Consider the following 16,391-nt stretch of genomic DNA (forward strand, 5'->3'; position numbering starts at 1 on the left):
TGATTCTCAGCCGGGTTGGAGCTGCCTTGACTTACGTGCCAATGGGAAGGTCAAGAGCCTTTTGGATCTATAGGATTCTAGTTGAGCAGTGAGTGTTTTGCAATAATCCATGGGTAAATACATTCATTACAGGGCTAGTCACCCTCTCTTACACCTGGAAGGAACCACGGTTGGGACATTTAATAAGATGGCTGACAGCTTAGGGAATGGCCCTGCCTGTGCTGTTTTGAATAATGTCAGTCAGGTTCAAGTGGGCAGGATTAAAATGCAAACCAAGCCCAGGGTAGTTCTCCTTTTTATAATTAATGAGTGATGTTTGCCAAGCGGCGGGAAGGTGATAGAGTGTGGCATGCGGTTTGCCTAGAGCTGTTTGGACTAAGACATCCTGACATGACATAGCTGGGACAGCAGCTGGCTCCTCAGTGGTAATGGCATGAATTTGGCAGACAGGGAGGGAAGATTAAATGTTTCTGAAACATTGTCTACTTACAAGTAAGCCAAGAATCGGTAAGCTATCTATGAGACAACACTTTTCATAAATACATGTAACTATGCAGCACTGACTCCACTCACAGTGTTGTTCCTACATCGCCAACGCCCAACTCTACAACTTTTTATCACCCACCCAGGCGAAACCTCAGACCCCTTAACTTCCAGTCCCATTGTGTCCCTCCTACAGTCCTTAGCTGCTGCTCTTAAGAAAGCAAGAAGCTTGGAGGGAGAGATGGAGGACATGGAATCCAAAATCCAGGACTTCACTCATGCTAGACAATTACTCTACCTCAACTATAGCCTTGAAGAGTTTTAGAAACAACCATTGGATGGTTCAGTTAAAACACCACACACAGACACACCCCTCCATTTCAAGTCTAATCAGTAACTTGGTCTCTTCACTGAGTGGTGGAGCCAGGCCTACAACCAGCCTAGGAACAGTTTTGTGCTTCTCATAAGGTCATGATAGCACCCCCAGCCCCAGGTAACCATTGACTCATTTTCTTCCTTTATAAGTTTTTTTCTGAACATTGTATGTAGCTCAAATCATATCATATCTGGTTTAGAAGTCTGGTACCTTTTACATTCATCCAAGATGTGGCTTGTAAGAGTATGCTTTTTTTTTGGTAACTGAGTAGTATTCTACTGACTGGCTGTACACAACCTTATCTTTCCATTCACTTATAAGTATCTTTAAAGAAAATTCTCGTCTGTGAATTCTAGAGGAATGGATTATTGGAGGATCTTTATGATCTTGCATCTTTATGATCCAAGAACCTGTCTAAAATAAGTTCCAGGAGCAAATCCAAATTTGTATTCAGTAAATGGTTGTTGATCTTGTACAGTTCAGGGCAGAGCTAGGGGGAGCTGAGCCTATGCCCTTGGAATGTCTACTCTAACACGGGAGGAAGACCCCTTTCACGAATGTGTAATCTTTTGCTGGGTCAAAGCAGCAGACACCTGGGACACAGATGATCACAGATGGGACACAGATGGGACTGGTGTGTGACCACAAGCAGCTTGCTGTGTCCCCTCCCTTGACCATGTCACTTCAAGTAGGCTGTGTGCTCCTCCGAGGTGCTCCAATTCTACTCCAGCACACCATTTTGGAATTGCTTGTTTGTTTTGCCTAGTTCTACTCTTGGGAATATAACCAGCCCCTGTTGTGCCTGGCATGAGGTACAGAAAGCCATTGGTGGCTTGAATAGAGAATGCCTGGATACATCTCATTCTGGCAACAACCAGGAGCAAAGGGAAGTGGAGACACACCACGCCTCCCCTGTCCCTTGAGTTCCCCAAATGGCTTGCTCTCGCCTTCACTCAGAGCTGGCACTGAGTGGCTTCTCCAGAGTGAGACAGGACAACAGGAAAGCCAATGGCTTGGGCTCCACTCTGCTCTCAGTACACAAGCTCCACACAACTCCTTACCACTGTCATTAGCATCCTAATTGTGTTCCCAGGGTTACTCCGAGGCCAGACTATTTAGGGAAACAGCTTGAAAATGACCTCACGTGGAAAGGTGACTAGGCCCAGATGCCAGCAGTGGTGACAGGATGGCTTCCCCAGCCTGGGCTCAGGCCCCTCCCTGTTCAGTCTTGCCACTCCCCTGCTTCATGCTGTCAATGCCTCCTAGACTCCTGCCCTGGGCCATCTTGCCTGACCAGAAAGCCAAGAGTGGAGGGCACAGCACAGATCCTGTATCCTGGACTGAGGGTGGAAGAGAAGGACCAGGAGGCTGAGCCAGAGGAGGTGCTTCATGTGGAGAAGAAAGCAGGTGGCTCTTGGGGGCTTTCTTGGTTGCATGGCTGCTGGCTGGGGTCAGGTGAGTGAGAATCGTGTTACATCACTGGGACAAGATTCTAAAAAGATAGCAGATGTGAACACATCTGGTCTTAGAGATTATTTGAAGCTTTAGCAGTAAACTATCACTATGCCTAAGGTTATATTATTCTCTATAAAAATACAGATGTGTAATCTTCATTAGTAGACCATGTCTTAGCTTTGTCCGTTTTGGATGACTGGAAAGATTCATCATGTGTTTATTTTCATGGCTATTGACTGGATGGGTGCATCATACACATTTATTGCATGGATGACAGTCATCATACTACTATGGTGATTTATTTCACTATGGGTTCACCGCACCAGCCCCTTACAAAGGACTCTCCATTGCTGAGGTGGGCTGTGACCTTTGGGATCCTCTTCTTTCCTCCTTCCTTCCTTCCTTCCTTCCTTCCTTCCTTCCTTCCTTTTTTCTTCCTTCTTCTCTTTCTTCCTTTCCCTCCCTCCCTTCCTTCTTCCTTTCCTCCTTCCTTCCTTTCTTGTTGTTCCTTCCTTTCTTTCATTTCCTTCCTTCCTTTTTCTTTTTTCTATTTATTCCTTCCTTCCCCCTCTCTCTCACTTCCTTCTTTCTGTCTTTCTCCCTCCCTGTCTTCCTTTCTCTCTTTCTCTCTTCCTTCATTTCTTCATTTATCTCCCTTCCTTCCTTCCTTTTTTTTTTTTCAAGACAGGGTTTCTCTGTACTTTAGAGTCTGTCCGGAACTAGTTCTATAGACCAAACTCAGAGATTCACCTGCCTCTGCTTCCCAAGTGCTGGGATGAAAGGCGTGCACTACCATTGCCCAACTTGCTGCTGCTTCTCCTTCTCCTTCTCCTTCTCCTTCTCCTCCTCCTCCTCCTCCTCCTCCTCCTCCTCCTCCTCCTCCTCCTTCTTCTTCCTCCTCCTCCTCTTCTTCCTCCTCCTCCTCCTCCTCCTCTTCTCAAAACAGGGCCTCACCACAAAGCTCAGGCTATAGGCAGACCAGGCTGGGACCCTATTCTCAATGGTGGACAGAAACTGAACTGTTCGTTGGAAAGAAATTGTCCTGCCTTTGGGCTGATTCTATGATTGAAGAGTCTCTTTGCTATTTAAAGTGAGCTACACTTGAGTCAGCTCAGATAGTCAACTAATTGGAAGCCTGGAATGGAACTGCCCTCTGAGCTGGTATCACCGTGGAAATTGTGAGACCCAGCCTTACTCTTGTGAATCCAAAGGCATGATACTCTCCCCTTTCACACATCCCCTTTTATCCATACGAGGTTCCTTCTGTTGAGTTGGTAGTTTCATTTTTAGTATAGAAATCAAGTTTAATTAAAACTTACTTGCCATTTAAAATGATAATTTGTTTGATTTAGCATTCTTAATTACTTGGGGTAAATTGCCCATGGAAGCTCACATAATTCATTTGTTTGTCAAAGTATCACTGTGTCGTTTGCATATTCTGAACAACACCACTGTAATGGAGCTCTGGGGTGGAGTCGGGGCAGATGCTAAGGGGTCCACCCTGGTCTGTTTGTTCAGCTGCAAGATTACCGTTTGGCTTACTGAGTTTTTGTAGAAGATCAAAGTCTTTAAAGCTTCAGTGTTGGGAAATCGTCAGTGATGCCAAGTCTGGGGAGAGGGTGGCCATGTTGTCCTGGGAGCAGCATTTGAGCCCAGTCAGGACTCACCCCCAGGAACTCTGTAACTTCTTATAGTTGCATGGGCTCCTCAATGCCCAAGATGGCAAATTGGAAGCTGTATGAATTTAAATCCTGTCCAACACACTAGCAGGGCTTACAGCTGGAAAGCTTGTCCAAAGTAATGAAAACAAAACTGATGTTGATATATGGTAGCCATTTTGTCATTCCAAGTGCAGGGCAGCTGTTAACAGGTCCTAACAAATAGTGGTCTGCAGGGGAGGGCTTCAGGACCTTCTGTGGAGAAGTCAAGGCTGATCTCATGTTTCATGTCTACCGTTCTAGGTTTTGTGTGTGATTGCTAGCTGGTGCTCTCAGGGATGCTACTGCATGTTCTTCAGGCACACTCCTTTCCAGAGAGCAGGGCAGCTTCACTCACGCTCTAGACAAGTGCTCCACATAGCCTGACACAGTCTCTGATTTACTGATTTTTAAGTAAGTCCAGAGCTTGTCACTGGCTTTCCCTTAAGCATTAGGAGCTGGTTCATAGCTTCTGACTATAAATAATAATGATGATGATGATAATAATAATAGAAAATATCACACCAGAGTAGACGTCTCCAGTGTCCCCTCCTGCCTGCAGTGAAACTGGGGAAAACACTCCAAGAAGGCCACATTTGTATTAGTTACGCCCCAGATCATCTCTGAGTGGTGTGACAGAGACGGATCTCTCACAGGGGTCACGCTGTCTTTTAGTCTAAGGGACCACTCATAGGGAAAGTCTGCATGCACCTTAGGGAACACAGTAGCAAGGTCACACAGAATGACAGGGCTGCTTTTTGACAATCTGAGGATCTACACTAACGGCAGGAAACTGTTCCCCTCAGTCCTTATTAAGGCTGCCACCAGATGTAGCCTGTGTACATAAAGGCACTGTCCGTGGTATACCGTCAGTAGGGCATGTCCTTTGGTCCCTTGTCAGTCCCAGTGGAAAATGTGTGCCAAGGTTCAGAAAACCTATACTGTGGGAAAGTTGTCTGGCTTTTCTGAACTACCGTTTGCTTGCCTGAGACGTCGGCCGATGGCTTCCATGTCTAACTACAGTTTTGTGGTCTAAATGCAGAATCTGTATGGCCTGATCTTCATGGTTTATGGGGTTGGGAAGACCAGGTACTGGAGTCACATGCAATCAGAAGGTAGAAATTCTGGCAAGCCAGACAGTCTGCTTGGGAGTCAAGCCCTACCTCCTGACCAGCTCTATAAGCCAGTGGACCTATCAATAGGACGGGCCTGTGATCTGGCCTGACTTGTGTGTTCAGCCCATTTCTGTGTTGGCCCGGGTGAAGGACTTTAGAGCTAAAAGCACCTGGAATGTGATCTTGACTCTTGTAGTAAAACTCCACCTTTGCTTAAAGAGCACAGAGAAAGAGTTCTTTTAATCTTATTGGACCCACAAGAGAAAAAGACTAAATGCTGTGACTTCTAAATATTGTTAACATTTTACATTACCAAGAGGCTTTTCTTTATTTTTAGCTATAAAGTAAAGACATTTATAAACATTGAAAGTTCAAACAATATGCCAAAACTATATTATAAAAATGTTCTACCATTTCCACCACCCTGAACTGTCCACCATTAATACGTTTGTTCATACATCTACAGAGACTTTTCCATGCATATGTCAAATTGGTTCTTACAAAAAGGCATCTGTTCATCTTAAGACTGAATACTACTGTTTTCTTTTTTCTTAAGTGTCCTTCGTGGTTATTCTGCCACTGTTATATGTAAACCATATGTGCTCACTGAAAACAGCACCTGGGCTGGGTGGTGGTGGCACATGCCTTTAGTTCCAGCACTCAGGAGGCAGAGGCAGGTGGATCTCTAAGTTTGAGACCAGCCTGATCTATAAATTGAGTTCCAGGACAGCCAGGGCTACACAGAGAAACCATGTTTCCAAAAACCAAAACCAAACAAACAAAAATACAAAAAAAAAATGGTGCCCAGATGCTGTAGCCGCATAGACAGAATGTATAAGAGCAGTCAGTAACTCTGTTACAGATTGACTTTGTAGCACACTGCGCCTTTCTGTTTTTGGACTGTCTCTAACCCGTCTGTAGGCATCCCAGTGTTAGCTGTCCAGAGCTTTGTCATAGCCCGAATCTCAGAACAAAGATAGCCTTATTTTTTTATTTTTGTTTTTTTTTAAGACAGGGTTTCTCTGTGTATCCTTGGTTGCCCTGAAACTCACTCTATAGACCAGGCTGGCCACGAACTCACAGAGATCCACCTGACTCTCTCCTGAGTGCTGGGATTTAAGTTGTGTGCAACCGCCAGCCAGAAATAACCTTATTTTTTAAAGTTATCCTCTACTATGTGCTATGATGAATAAATGTGTATTGTCAATAAGCTAATATATATACATATGTATATATATATTTCTCAGACTGTTTATTTAGATGAATTTTTAACTTAATGCTTACTGTGTGCCAGGCTAGATTGGAAACACAGTTCAATTTAACTTTATATAACCCTTTTTAACAGATAAATACGAAATAAATATTATTCCATGAGATAACATGACTTGTTCATTCAAATAGTCATATATCATCTGTATGTAATGAGACTCTCATTTCTTTATTTGTCTTTATTCCTTTTATTTTATTTTTCCTGCACTATTACACTAGCTAAAGTAACCCCTATTGGAGGGGTGCAACCTTTTCTTGTCATTGATTTTAGGGGAATTTCCACACTTCACCATTAATGGTTAAGTATAGTCTGAGGAAAGTCATTGAAATGATAAAATGCTTTGATTTTTGTAATTTTATTTCATTATTTGATTACATGGTGTAGTCTTACATTTTTGAGGTAAAGTTAATCCTTATGTGAAAGGCTGTTTTCCTTTTATTTTATACATACCAAATCAGAATTACTAATATTTGCTAAGGATAGTTACATCTCCATGTTAAATGACATCTCCAATTTTCTTTCCATAAAATATCTCATTCAATTTTCTGTGTTGGGCTTATTGTGGCCTCAAAATGGGCCAAGGGCGTTGCACTATGTTCCTTTTTTTCTGACAAAACCATGTAAGATGTAAGAATTATCTTTACCTTTAAATGTTTGATTGAATTCACCGTGAAGCCCTTTGTCTTGGGGTTTTCCTTATGGGAAGGATTTTGAGTACATACTCAGTTTATTAACAGACATGGAGCCATTTAGGATATTCAGTTGCTTCGTGTGTCAATTTTGGTAAATTGTATCTTTCAAGTAATTTGCCTATTTTACCGCAAGTTTTAGGCTTTATTGGCATAAAGTTACTTGATCAGTTATTACTTCAATGCACTGGGGTTTCTGAAGAGAACTCCTGTATCCTGGCAATTTATGCTTCCCTCTTTTTAGTTTTTCTTGATGAATGTAGTTAGAAATTTATTGATTTCTTTCAAAGAAATTAGGTATCATTAATCTATTTTCAATTTTTCTGTTTCGTTGATTTCTGCTCTTATGAAAAAATTCATTCCTTCTATTTGCACTGGATTTGTAAACAATTGCTCTGTTTTCATTCATAAAGATAGAAAGTGGAGTCCTGGCCTCCAGACCTTTCTCCTTTTCTACCAGAAGCACTTCAAGCCTCCCTGAGCCATGCTTTAACAATGTGTGTGTGTGTGTGTGTGTGTGTGTGTGTGTGTGTGTGTGTGTGTGTGTGTCTCCCAAGTGTACCATGGCATGTTCTCATTGCCACTCTTTCTTTGGTTACGAGTTCTTTTTTTTTTCTTGAGTTCTTTAGAAATGTGTTACTTCCAAATATTTTGAGTTTTCTGCGTATCTTACGGCTATTGATTTGATTAAATTATACTTTGTAGTGTTTCAGTCCTTTAACATTTATTGAGGCTTGTTTGTAGCATATTTTACTTCTGTCCTAGCCACTGCACCACATGTGCAGGGGAAGAGCATGTTCGGTGCAGCATCCTGAGGATGTCAGTCAGCTCAGTGTAGTTAGTAGTGGGGTTCAGGTCTTTTGTGTCCCCACTGATTCTTTTTCTCTTGTGGTCTGGGTGTGACCCCTAGCATGAGGTCCACTGACATTTTCTGCTGAATTCTTTCAGTTATTGAAAAATAAAAAGCATATTAAAATCTACAGCTAACATTGTGAATTTGCTCATTTAATAATAAATTCTGTTGCAGTTTGCTTTGTAGCATTCTATTTTAGGCACGTATGGCTTTTATTTTTAGTTCTTTCGGATGAGCCACTTCTTTTGTTATGATCAAATACTCTCTCTGTTGATTATGCTCTGCTTTGAAATGCAATTCATATGACGCTAGTATAGCCACAGCCGCTTTCTTGTGAAGATACGTGTGTGTGTGTGTGTGTGTTTGTGTGTGTGTTCAAGTGTGAATGCAGGTGTGCATGTGCCACAACACACATATGGGGTCAGAACAGAACTTCTGTTTTGCTGGAGAGAGGGTCTATGTGTTGTTTCTCCCGTGCATACGCCAGGCTAGGGGGTCTACCAGCTTCAAGGGAGTCTCCTATCTTCATGTCCCAGTTGCTTGTAGGAGCGCTGGGGTAACAGATTCATGGTCTATGCATCTGGCTGTTATGTGGGTGCTGGGGATTTGAACTCAGGTACTCACACTCACTCATATGATGAGCTCTTTTATCTACTGGGCTGTCTTCCCAGCCCTACAGCAACTTTCTTATGATTTCTCTTTCATGGTTTGCGTTTTATCAAGCTTTTATTGTTAAACTTTCAGTGGTTTATGTTTAACAGGTATGGAGATCACAGGATGGGGTCTCTCCCATTTTGAGAACTTCTGGGTTTTATTATTTGTTTGGTGAATGGGGGGGTAAGGGTCTGTTCAGTTACAATGTATATGTGAGGAGCCATCTGCCATTTTTTTAAATAAGTTCTCTCAGTGGAGTTACAAGTACTACCCCTATTTTAAAATGGTTTTATTTATTCTTTGAGAATTTTATGAAATATATTTTAATCATCTTCATTCTGCTCTACAATCTCCTCCTAGGTCCTCCTCCACCTCCCTACCTATCCAACACCATGGATGTCCCCCTTCCTCTCTCACAAAACAAAACAAACCCATGGAGTTCGTCTGTGTTTGCTGACCACTCCTGGGTGTGGGACCTACCCTGGAGAATGGTTGATATAGCAAGTGTCATGGCACTGAAGAAAACTGGCCATCAAATCCCAACAGCTCCTTGGTTAGGAATGGGACTTCATATCCATCGTCCCCGCTCTGTGCTGGGATCTGTCTGGCTTGAGCCTGTGCAGGTCATGTGCACACTGCTGCAGTCTCTAAGCTCACATGTACATCTCCATGTCGTCTCTGTAAACACCGGATCTTCGAATTCATCCGCCACCTCTGTCTTAGAATTTTCCCTTCCTGTCTTCCATATAGATGTCTGAACCTTGATGGGAGGCTCTCCCGTTTAGGTTTCCCCCGTTTTGTCCCACATGCTTTTCATTCGTTTTCTTACCACGCCTTGTTTTGGATCAATTGATGTTTTTTCAGAATTCTGCATTAGTTCAGCTCCCCAGGAAGCAGATGGAGGTGTGTGTCTGAGAGATTCGTTTGTTGCCGCAGAAGATGAAGAGGAGCTAGAGCAGAAAGAAGTCTGTCGTTGCGGAGGGAGGGCAGAAGGAAGAGAAATGGAGTAGGAGGAGGTCAGGGACAGCGCTGCTGGGTGGAGAACACCTCTGCTACCTGGTGGAGGGTACTGGTGTAGAGGTGGCCGCTGGGCAAGCTTACCTGTTCCTGTCATCAGCTCTGCTACTGGCCAGCTTTGAAGGGCTTCCACCCATTCCCAATCAGGTCCTAAAGGCCCCACAACTGGAGGCTGCTAGTTAACTGTATTCCCTAAGGGTGATTGGCAGTTGGTTTATAGACAAGTGCCACTGAGACTGCCACAAATTCCACTTTAATTCGTTAAAATGTATCTTATGTGTATGGATACTTTACCTGCCTACCACTCACATTGTGGAGGCTGGAAGAGGGCATCAGATTCCCAAGAACTGGAGTTACAGATGAGTGCGAGACACCATTGGATGCTGGGAACTAAATGCGGGTCCTCTGGAAGAGCAGTCAGCGCCCTTAGCTTCTGAGCCACCTCTCCAGTTTCTGTGACAGCTACCTTACATGCTACAGCTTCTCAGTTTAATGCCTGCATTACCTCAGAGTAAAGAAAAGCCTTCCCGCCAGCCTGGTTCCAGAGCCGCATTAGTCCCAAATAAACATACAGGAGGCTATATTAATTATGAAGCTGTTGGCCTTGCTTGTTTCTTACTGGCTAGCTCTGACTTAAGTATTTACCCCATAATTGTTAATCTAAGTATTTCTCTTACCGGAGAAATTTCTGGGCTTCCTACCCCATGGCAGTTACATCTCGACTCCTGTGTTTCTCCTACCCAGAGTCCTCCTGCACTCCTAGTCCCACCTATCTTGCTTCCCTATTGGCCAACAGTACTTTATTGACATATACACAGGACTTCCCCCATCGCCTCAGGTCTGTTGTACAGGGGTCACCTTTTTTGTTTGAGGCTGCTTATGTTTTATGTTTCTTTGTCTAATGATTTTGAAATGTGTGGCATGGATATTGTGAATGATGCATCATGGAGATTTGAAATTTCATCTCAAGCTTTAAATGACTATCAGTTTTCTGGTTTTTTCTTTTTTTTCTTTCCTGTGACAGAGTTACAGGAAAATTTCTTTTTGCCTTGGCTAAGTGGCTTGGAGTCTGCTCAGCACGAGTGGAATGATACTGGGGTCAGTCAGAAGAAGCCTGTTGCACGCATGCGTGGTACTGGGATCAGGCTGAAGGAATTGTGCTCCACACATGTGTAGTACTGGAGTCCAGTTTGTCAGGTCTTCCGTACTTCCCCTGTGTGTCTGTCTTCTCTCTGGGATTTCCTTCCTCGTTTTCTGGCTGCTGCCATGTCCCTGGGCCATCCTGTTGATTGCTCAGCAGTAAGCCTGGAAGTTTCTCTGTGAGCATGGTTGTAGTCATTTTGGAGCTGTTGTTCTATAGTTCCCATAGGGTAGCTGGTCAAGACCAGAAGAAGAACTCTACTATCACACTTTGTATCAAATTTAAAACATGTCCCTGCATAAGCATGCACACATGCATACGTGAGCATAGTTCTTTTAGAGGTCCCAGAATCTTAGAGATTCTTCTGAGGATCTCATGGTGTGACTCTTCGGGATAAGGGGGGAGAAGTTTAGAAGATGCTCTGGGCCAGGTGGGACCTTCTGGTGACAGTTCCTTGTGCACTGAGCTTGTGCCAAGGTCTTATCACTTAGTAGGCACTCCAGATGTCTTCAAGCGTTGGCATTATTTTATGTCGAGGTTTATCTAAAGCTGCAGTTAAACTTCATGCTGCCTTACAAGAGAGGCCTTCAGTTTTGTGAAATTCAGTTTCCTGGTCTTGCAATGGAGGGCTTTGGGGGAAGCCTCTTAGAAACTGATAGAGTTTTCCATGTAGTTGAATGCTTTAAATAAAGATAGCTTTGGGAAGAAAGAAGTTTGAACAGGAATATCATGGGTGTGTTTGAGTTACTGAGAATACTCCAAACAGTGGCCGTGGAGTAGCCTGCTAGCTGACATAAGCCACAGAACGCAGTCTTAAGCCCAGTGTGTGCAATTCTTGTCTCTGCTCCTCCCCTGTCTTTCCTTTCCTACTCTGCCCAAGGTTCTTCAAAGGATTAATTAATTTCCTTGTAGCCCCCCCCACTCTTTTCAACTTTACCTTTTCAGAGTTGGGATCACTCCCTAGGTTTTACCACAGCTGATCTGGGGAGTGGAGACCTTCTGGAATAGTCTCAACACCCTGGTTAGGGCTATGTCACTCTGCGAACAGGATTGGCTGATAGAGACCAGGAGTTCAGTACTGGATTGACTGACGCCTCCAAGGCCAGCGAGGCAGTTCTGGGAAGGTGAGCTTATCTTCCCAGAGAAACTGGACAGGGTACTGGGAGCCGTGATTACGGTGTTGGCTTCCATCCTAAGAGCAATGGGAAGCTATACAGAGGTCCAAGCTGCTGAGTAACAAGCCCGGATCAAAAGTTTAAAGATGATTCCTCTGGTTGGTTGTGTGCAGGGTAACTCAGTGCTAGAATGTAGAAGTTAATACACTCTTTCCAAGCTTAACCTGGGACGAGAGTCTTTAAGAAACCCTCTGAAGTCTTATTTCAACTGACTGGAATTTGCAGAGAAAGTTGAGAAGCAGCAAGTTTGAGCTTGAATTTTTTTAGTGATATTTATTTGTGTGTGAAACTAACTGACCTTTTTATTTTTTACTCTGTTGAGATATGAATAAAGATATGATTTATAACAAAAATTAAAACATAGCCTTGGCTCTGGGTTCAATTCCTGCTACTGTCCCCCGAAAAGAGAGGAGAAATTCACAGGAATATAAATGCCAAGGATTAGAGAATTGAAGAATATTATAAAGCTATTAGACAGGGCCAGTTTGGGGGCTAGTGAGATGACTCAGTGGTTAAGGTCATACACTGGTCTTTTAGAGGACCCAAGTTCAGTTCCCAGTACCCACATTAGGTTCACAGCACCTATCACCCATCACCCAGCTGCCTGCAAGTCCAATTCCAAGGAATCTGGTGGCTTTGGCCACCACCAGTACATGTAGTCATATGCACATTCCTGTACATCCCTCACCCCACATAGTTAAAAATAAAATAAGTCTTAAATGGCAAGCCTATATTTTATGCTTTCAGAGAAATGGGTCCGTTACAATTTGTTAATTTTTTATGTGTATGGATATTTTGCCCATATGTATGCCTGCCTGGAGCCCACGGAGACCAGAGGAAGGTCTGGGATCCTCTGAAACTGGTATTTCACATGGTTGTGAGCTGCCATGTAGGTGCGGGGAATTGAACCTGAGCCCTCTGGAAGAGCAGCCAGTGATTTTTAACTGCTGCGCCTTCTCTCCAGCCCCATAATTTCTTAATTCTAAAACTCAAAACTAAGAATGCAAAAACATGCTTAAAGTGATGAAAACAATCATGTTTTCTCAAAAATAGAGATGTAGCTTCTGTGGTTAGTACCCACTAAATTCTACTGCTCACAGCTGTTCTGTAGTTTTAGTGCCTAAGAGAAGAATACAAACCTACTGCTCTTCCGACATTCATTGTAAATCTAGTTTTAACGGCTTTGAGATGCTGCTAAAGTAGCAACATTTTAAAGAGATCAAAAACTTTCCTATGAAAAGATACACTCTGATATGTTTCTGCTTCCCAAACATTTCTGGAGACCAAGGAGATATTATGCGTGTCTCAAAGAGAGGACCGGACAGCTTGAGATTTATGAACTGTCTTCTGCTCCCCCATCAGCTGTTTGCTGATAGCAGGTTACAGCAAGGTTAACCATTTGTTTGATGAATTTCCCTAAAATTTTCAATGGGATATTGAGCCTCTTGTATGTAACTTGCATTCAAATTTCTTATCAAAACAAACACTTGCACATGTAAGCCATATACCGGTGGAAGAAGGAAGAAATAACCGAGAAAATGTGAAGACAGAACCGCGCCCAGCGCACTCACAGGGGTATCAGGTTGCTGTGTTAGTGGATAGTGCTGGTTTCTAATTCTGAGCTAAAACACTCATAGATGACAGCTCTCTCTAGGATTTCCTGGGGCCATCTGCTGTTACAGAACAGAAAGTGTAAATCTACCTTAGAACCACCACCGCCTCGCTGGCCTGTCCCTTGCCACTCAGACTTGCAGTCTCAATGGGGTACAGAAGGAGAGGCTTGATAGAATAAACAGTGGGATCCTTGTCCGGGAGTGACTGCCTGGCAATGGTTTCATGGAAAACAGGGAGGGGTGTGGGACAACAACCCTGCTCTGTTCACTGGCTCTTTAATTTAGATTACCAATGATAAAGCCGGGGCAACGGCTAAAGAAAGGTAGGATGCATACGCAGACATTAGTGCTAATGTGCTGTAGAAAGACAAGATAAATCGGTCCAGCTCTCATACATCACTAAGGGAGAAGCTGATTGCAACTTGACCATGTGCCTGAGTGGTCCCATCAGTGAGAAGAGCAGAACGTGGATTAAGAAAAACTAGGATGTACCATTAGGGCTACCACTGTGCAGGACCTGGGAGAGGACTGTCTGGTGTAAGTGTCAGTTTGTTTTATCGTATTTACCAGTATGTTCACGTCCAGGGAGCTTGCTTCTCTTCTCTGTGTTTTCCTGGAAGCTGCAGCATGTTTATTTGCAGGAGTAGACTTAATTCTGCATAAATGCAATCACCACCTAATAAAGTTCTGGGGAGAGGACCGTTTAGCTCAGTGTGTATCCAGGAGCCGAGTCTGAGAAAGCAATGTTCATCGTTACTGTCTATAGGAAGCCTGGGGGTGAGATTTATTTTGTTTGTTTATTGTTTTGATTAAAAAAAATTTACAGGGAAGTGGGAGGTGAGGGGGAGGTGCATTTTAAATTAACAACTCGGTTATTTTGCTAGACTTTTTAAAAAAAAAGAAATGTATTTATAACTCTGTATTTCATGTCTCCTGTGGGCTTCTGTTTTGAAAACTGTGTTTGAATATGTAATCCAGAGTGCTTGTAACACATTATATTTTATGACTGGGATGTTTGTATTGTTTTAGATCTGTTATTAGACAAAATAATCATAAAGGGTGTTTTCTGTGGACCTTTTTATATTCCAAAATTAAGTACAGATGGTAATTTCCAGCAGCTTTAAAAATTTGTCAATTATTTAATTTAGCATCGCTGAAGCGTCTGCACAGGGAGAAAGCTGAGATGGTACAGGGCTGAATGAACACTGATTGCTAGTCTGAATTGCGTCTTTAAAGTTTTTTGCCTCAAATCTCTGATTTCACAGTTTATTTTTACCAAATTAGATTATCATGTTTTATTATCGAGACTGTGAATGGGGGAAACTCTCTCTTAGAGCCCACATTCCCATCAGAGCTGAGCTTCCAGCGTTTGCCGATTGTTGCTGTGAGGGAAAGTCTCAAGCCAGCTCCCTGAGAAGATTGCGTAAATAATGCAGGAGCAGGAGAGAGGCAAGATGGAATTTATGGCCCAGACCCTGAGATCAGGCTTTTGTTCAGAGGGGAGGCCTTTTAAATGTGAGCATGTAACATACACCAAAGCTCCAGGGAACTAATGTCGCTGAATGAAATTAATGCCCCCATGATGCTGTCCACATGGTATTTCAAAACAAGCCTTAAAACGGCCCACCAAGCTCATCATGTGGCTGGCTGGGAGGAAGAAGGGCAAATTTGAAGGACCAATTGGAAATGGAATCCCCTGCCTGAAAATTCCATGGGACAGACAGAGCAGTGAGTATTATGCAGGGAGGAGGTGGCTCTGGGGAGGTTGGATGTCCGACTGTTGAAGAGCAGCATAGTAGTCTTGTTAGGAGAGAAGAAACCTTGTCCAAACTGCAACATTCTATAGACGACGTCTTCCATCTTGCCCTAATTAGAGAAATATGGCTGCTGAATCCTAATCTCTTTAATTGTTGATAGAGCCGGCATGTGATCTGCTATAAATACATGCATGCATTCATCTCTGAAATAATGGCTGTTACCAAATATATTAGGCTGACAGGAGTGCTGGACTTGGGAAGCCGTGCTGAGTCGTTGTGTTCATGGCGAGGTAATGGACCCGTTGAGAATCACTGCACAGCTGGGCCAGCAGCTGCACCCAGTGCTCTGTCAAGTCTGGCCTCTAATTTCCTTGAATACGTCCTTGTTTGACAAAGTGATGAACATAGCAAGAACTTGCTTTAAATGAGCCGGCTGCAAGTGACAAAGGCCTTTTCCAAGGAGTCTTTGTCAAAGTGGGGACTCAACAGCAGCAGTGGCCAAATGAGGTATTGATTAGTTTGGGGTCATCATAAAAGTAGAAACCAGAGGCAAAGTTGTAGAGTGAGGTCAACAGGCAGTGAGGTCAGAAAGCATTAAAAGGTAGTGTTGGGTCATCACACTCCAAACTAAAGGACATATGGAAAAGTCCCAGAGTAATACCAGCAATAATTATCCCGTCGTTAGGAAAAGTAAATAGTGCTGTTGAGTTGGAAAGGAGCCCAGGAATTGCAACGCCTTTTCCCCTAACGGTGTATTGTTCTGATGGGAGGGAGGGGGGATTGGGCCAGAAGGAAGTGTCAGACAAGAGGATGTTTTATATTAAGAAGCGTCCTATGACCAAGCAACGCAATCTGAAACTAGCCAAGTTGGGAGAGCAGTGAGGCTTGCTTTCCGATCCCTGCTCTCAAGTACATCAAGGATTAATTTAGCACTTACTGTATACCTATCAAGTACCCTATACTACTGTAACTAAATTAAAAACTCTTTGAAGGACGATACTTGAATTCACACTTCTTCTTTACAAATCCCATCTCTTAAAAACCTTGGGCTTGAGATTGCTCCTTGATATTAAACAAACTGGATATGGGGTCTTTG

The 16,391-nt window shown here is 43.2% G+C and overlaps 1 protein-coding gene across 5 annotated transcripts in view; it reads left to right on the forward strand.

The window, feature by feature from the left end:
• Rapgef4 (Rap guanine nucleotide exchange factor 4) overlaps positions 1-16,391 on the forward strand; it is a 299,093-nt gene that overhangs the window by 114,283 nt on the left and 168,419 nt on the right. Inside the window, exon 1 of one of the 5 annotated variants that reach the window (XM_021232650.2) lies at positions 13,888-14,075. The exons of 3 other annotated variants lie outside the window; for them this stretch is intronic. The gene's annotated coding sequence lies outside the window, so the exon portion shown is untranslated. Of the gene's footprint in view, positions 1-13,887; positions 14,076-16,391 lie in introns of those variants that run through there. One more of the 5 variants, XM_021232652.2, reaches the window with a different exon arrangement.

This window comes from Mesocricetus auratus, unplaced genomic scaffold (assembly GCF_017639785.1).
Source record: "Mesocricetus auratus isolate SY011 unplaced genomic scaffold, BCM_Maur_2.0 Super-Scaffold_100004, whole genome shotgun sequence".
In the NCBI taxonomy this organism is placed as follows: Eukaryota; Metazoa; Chordata; class Mammalia; order Rodentia; family Cricetidae; genus Mesocricetus; species Mesocricetus auratus.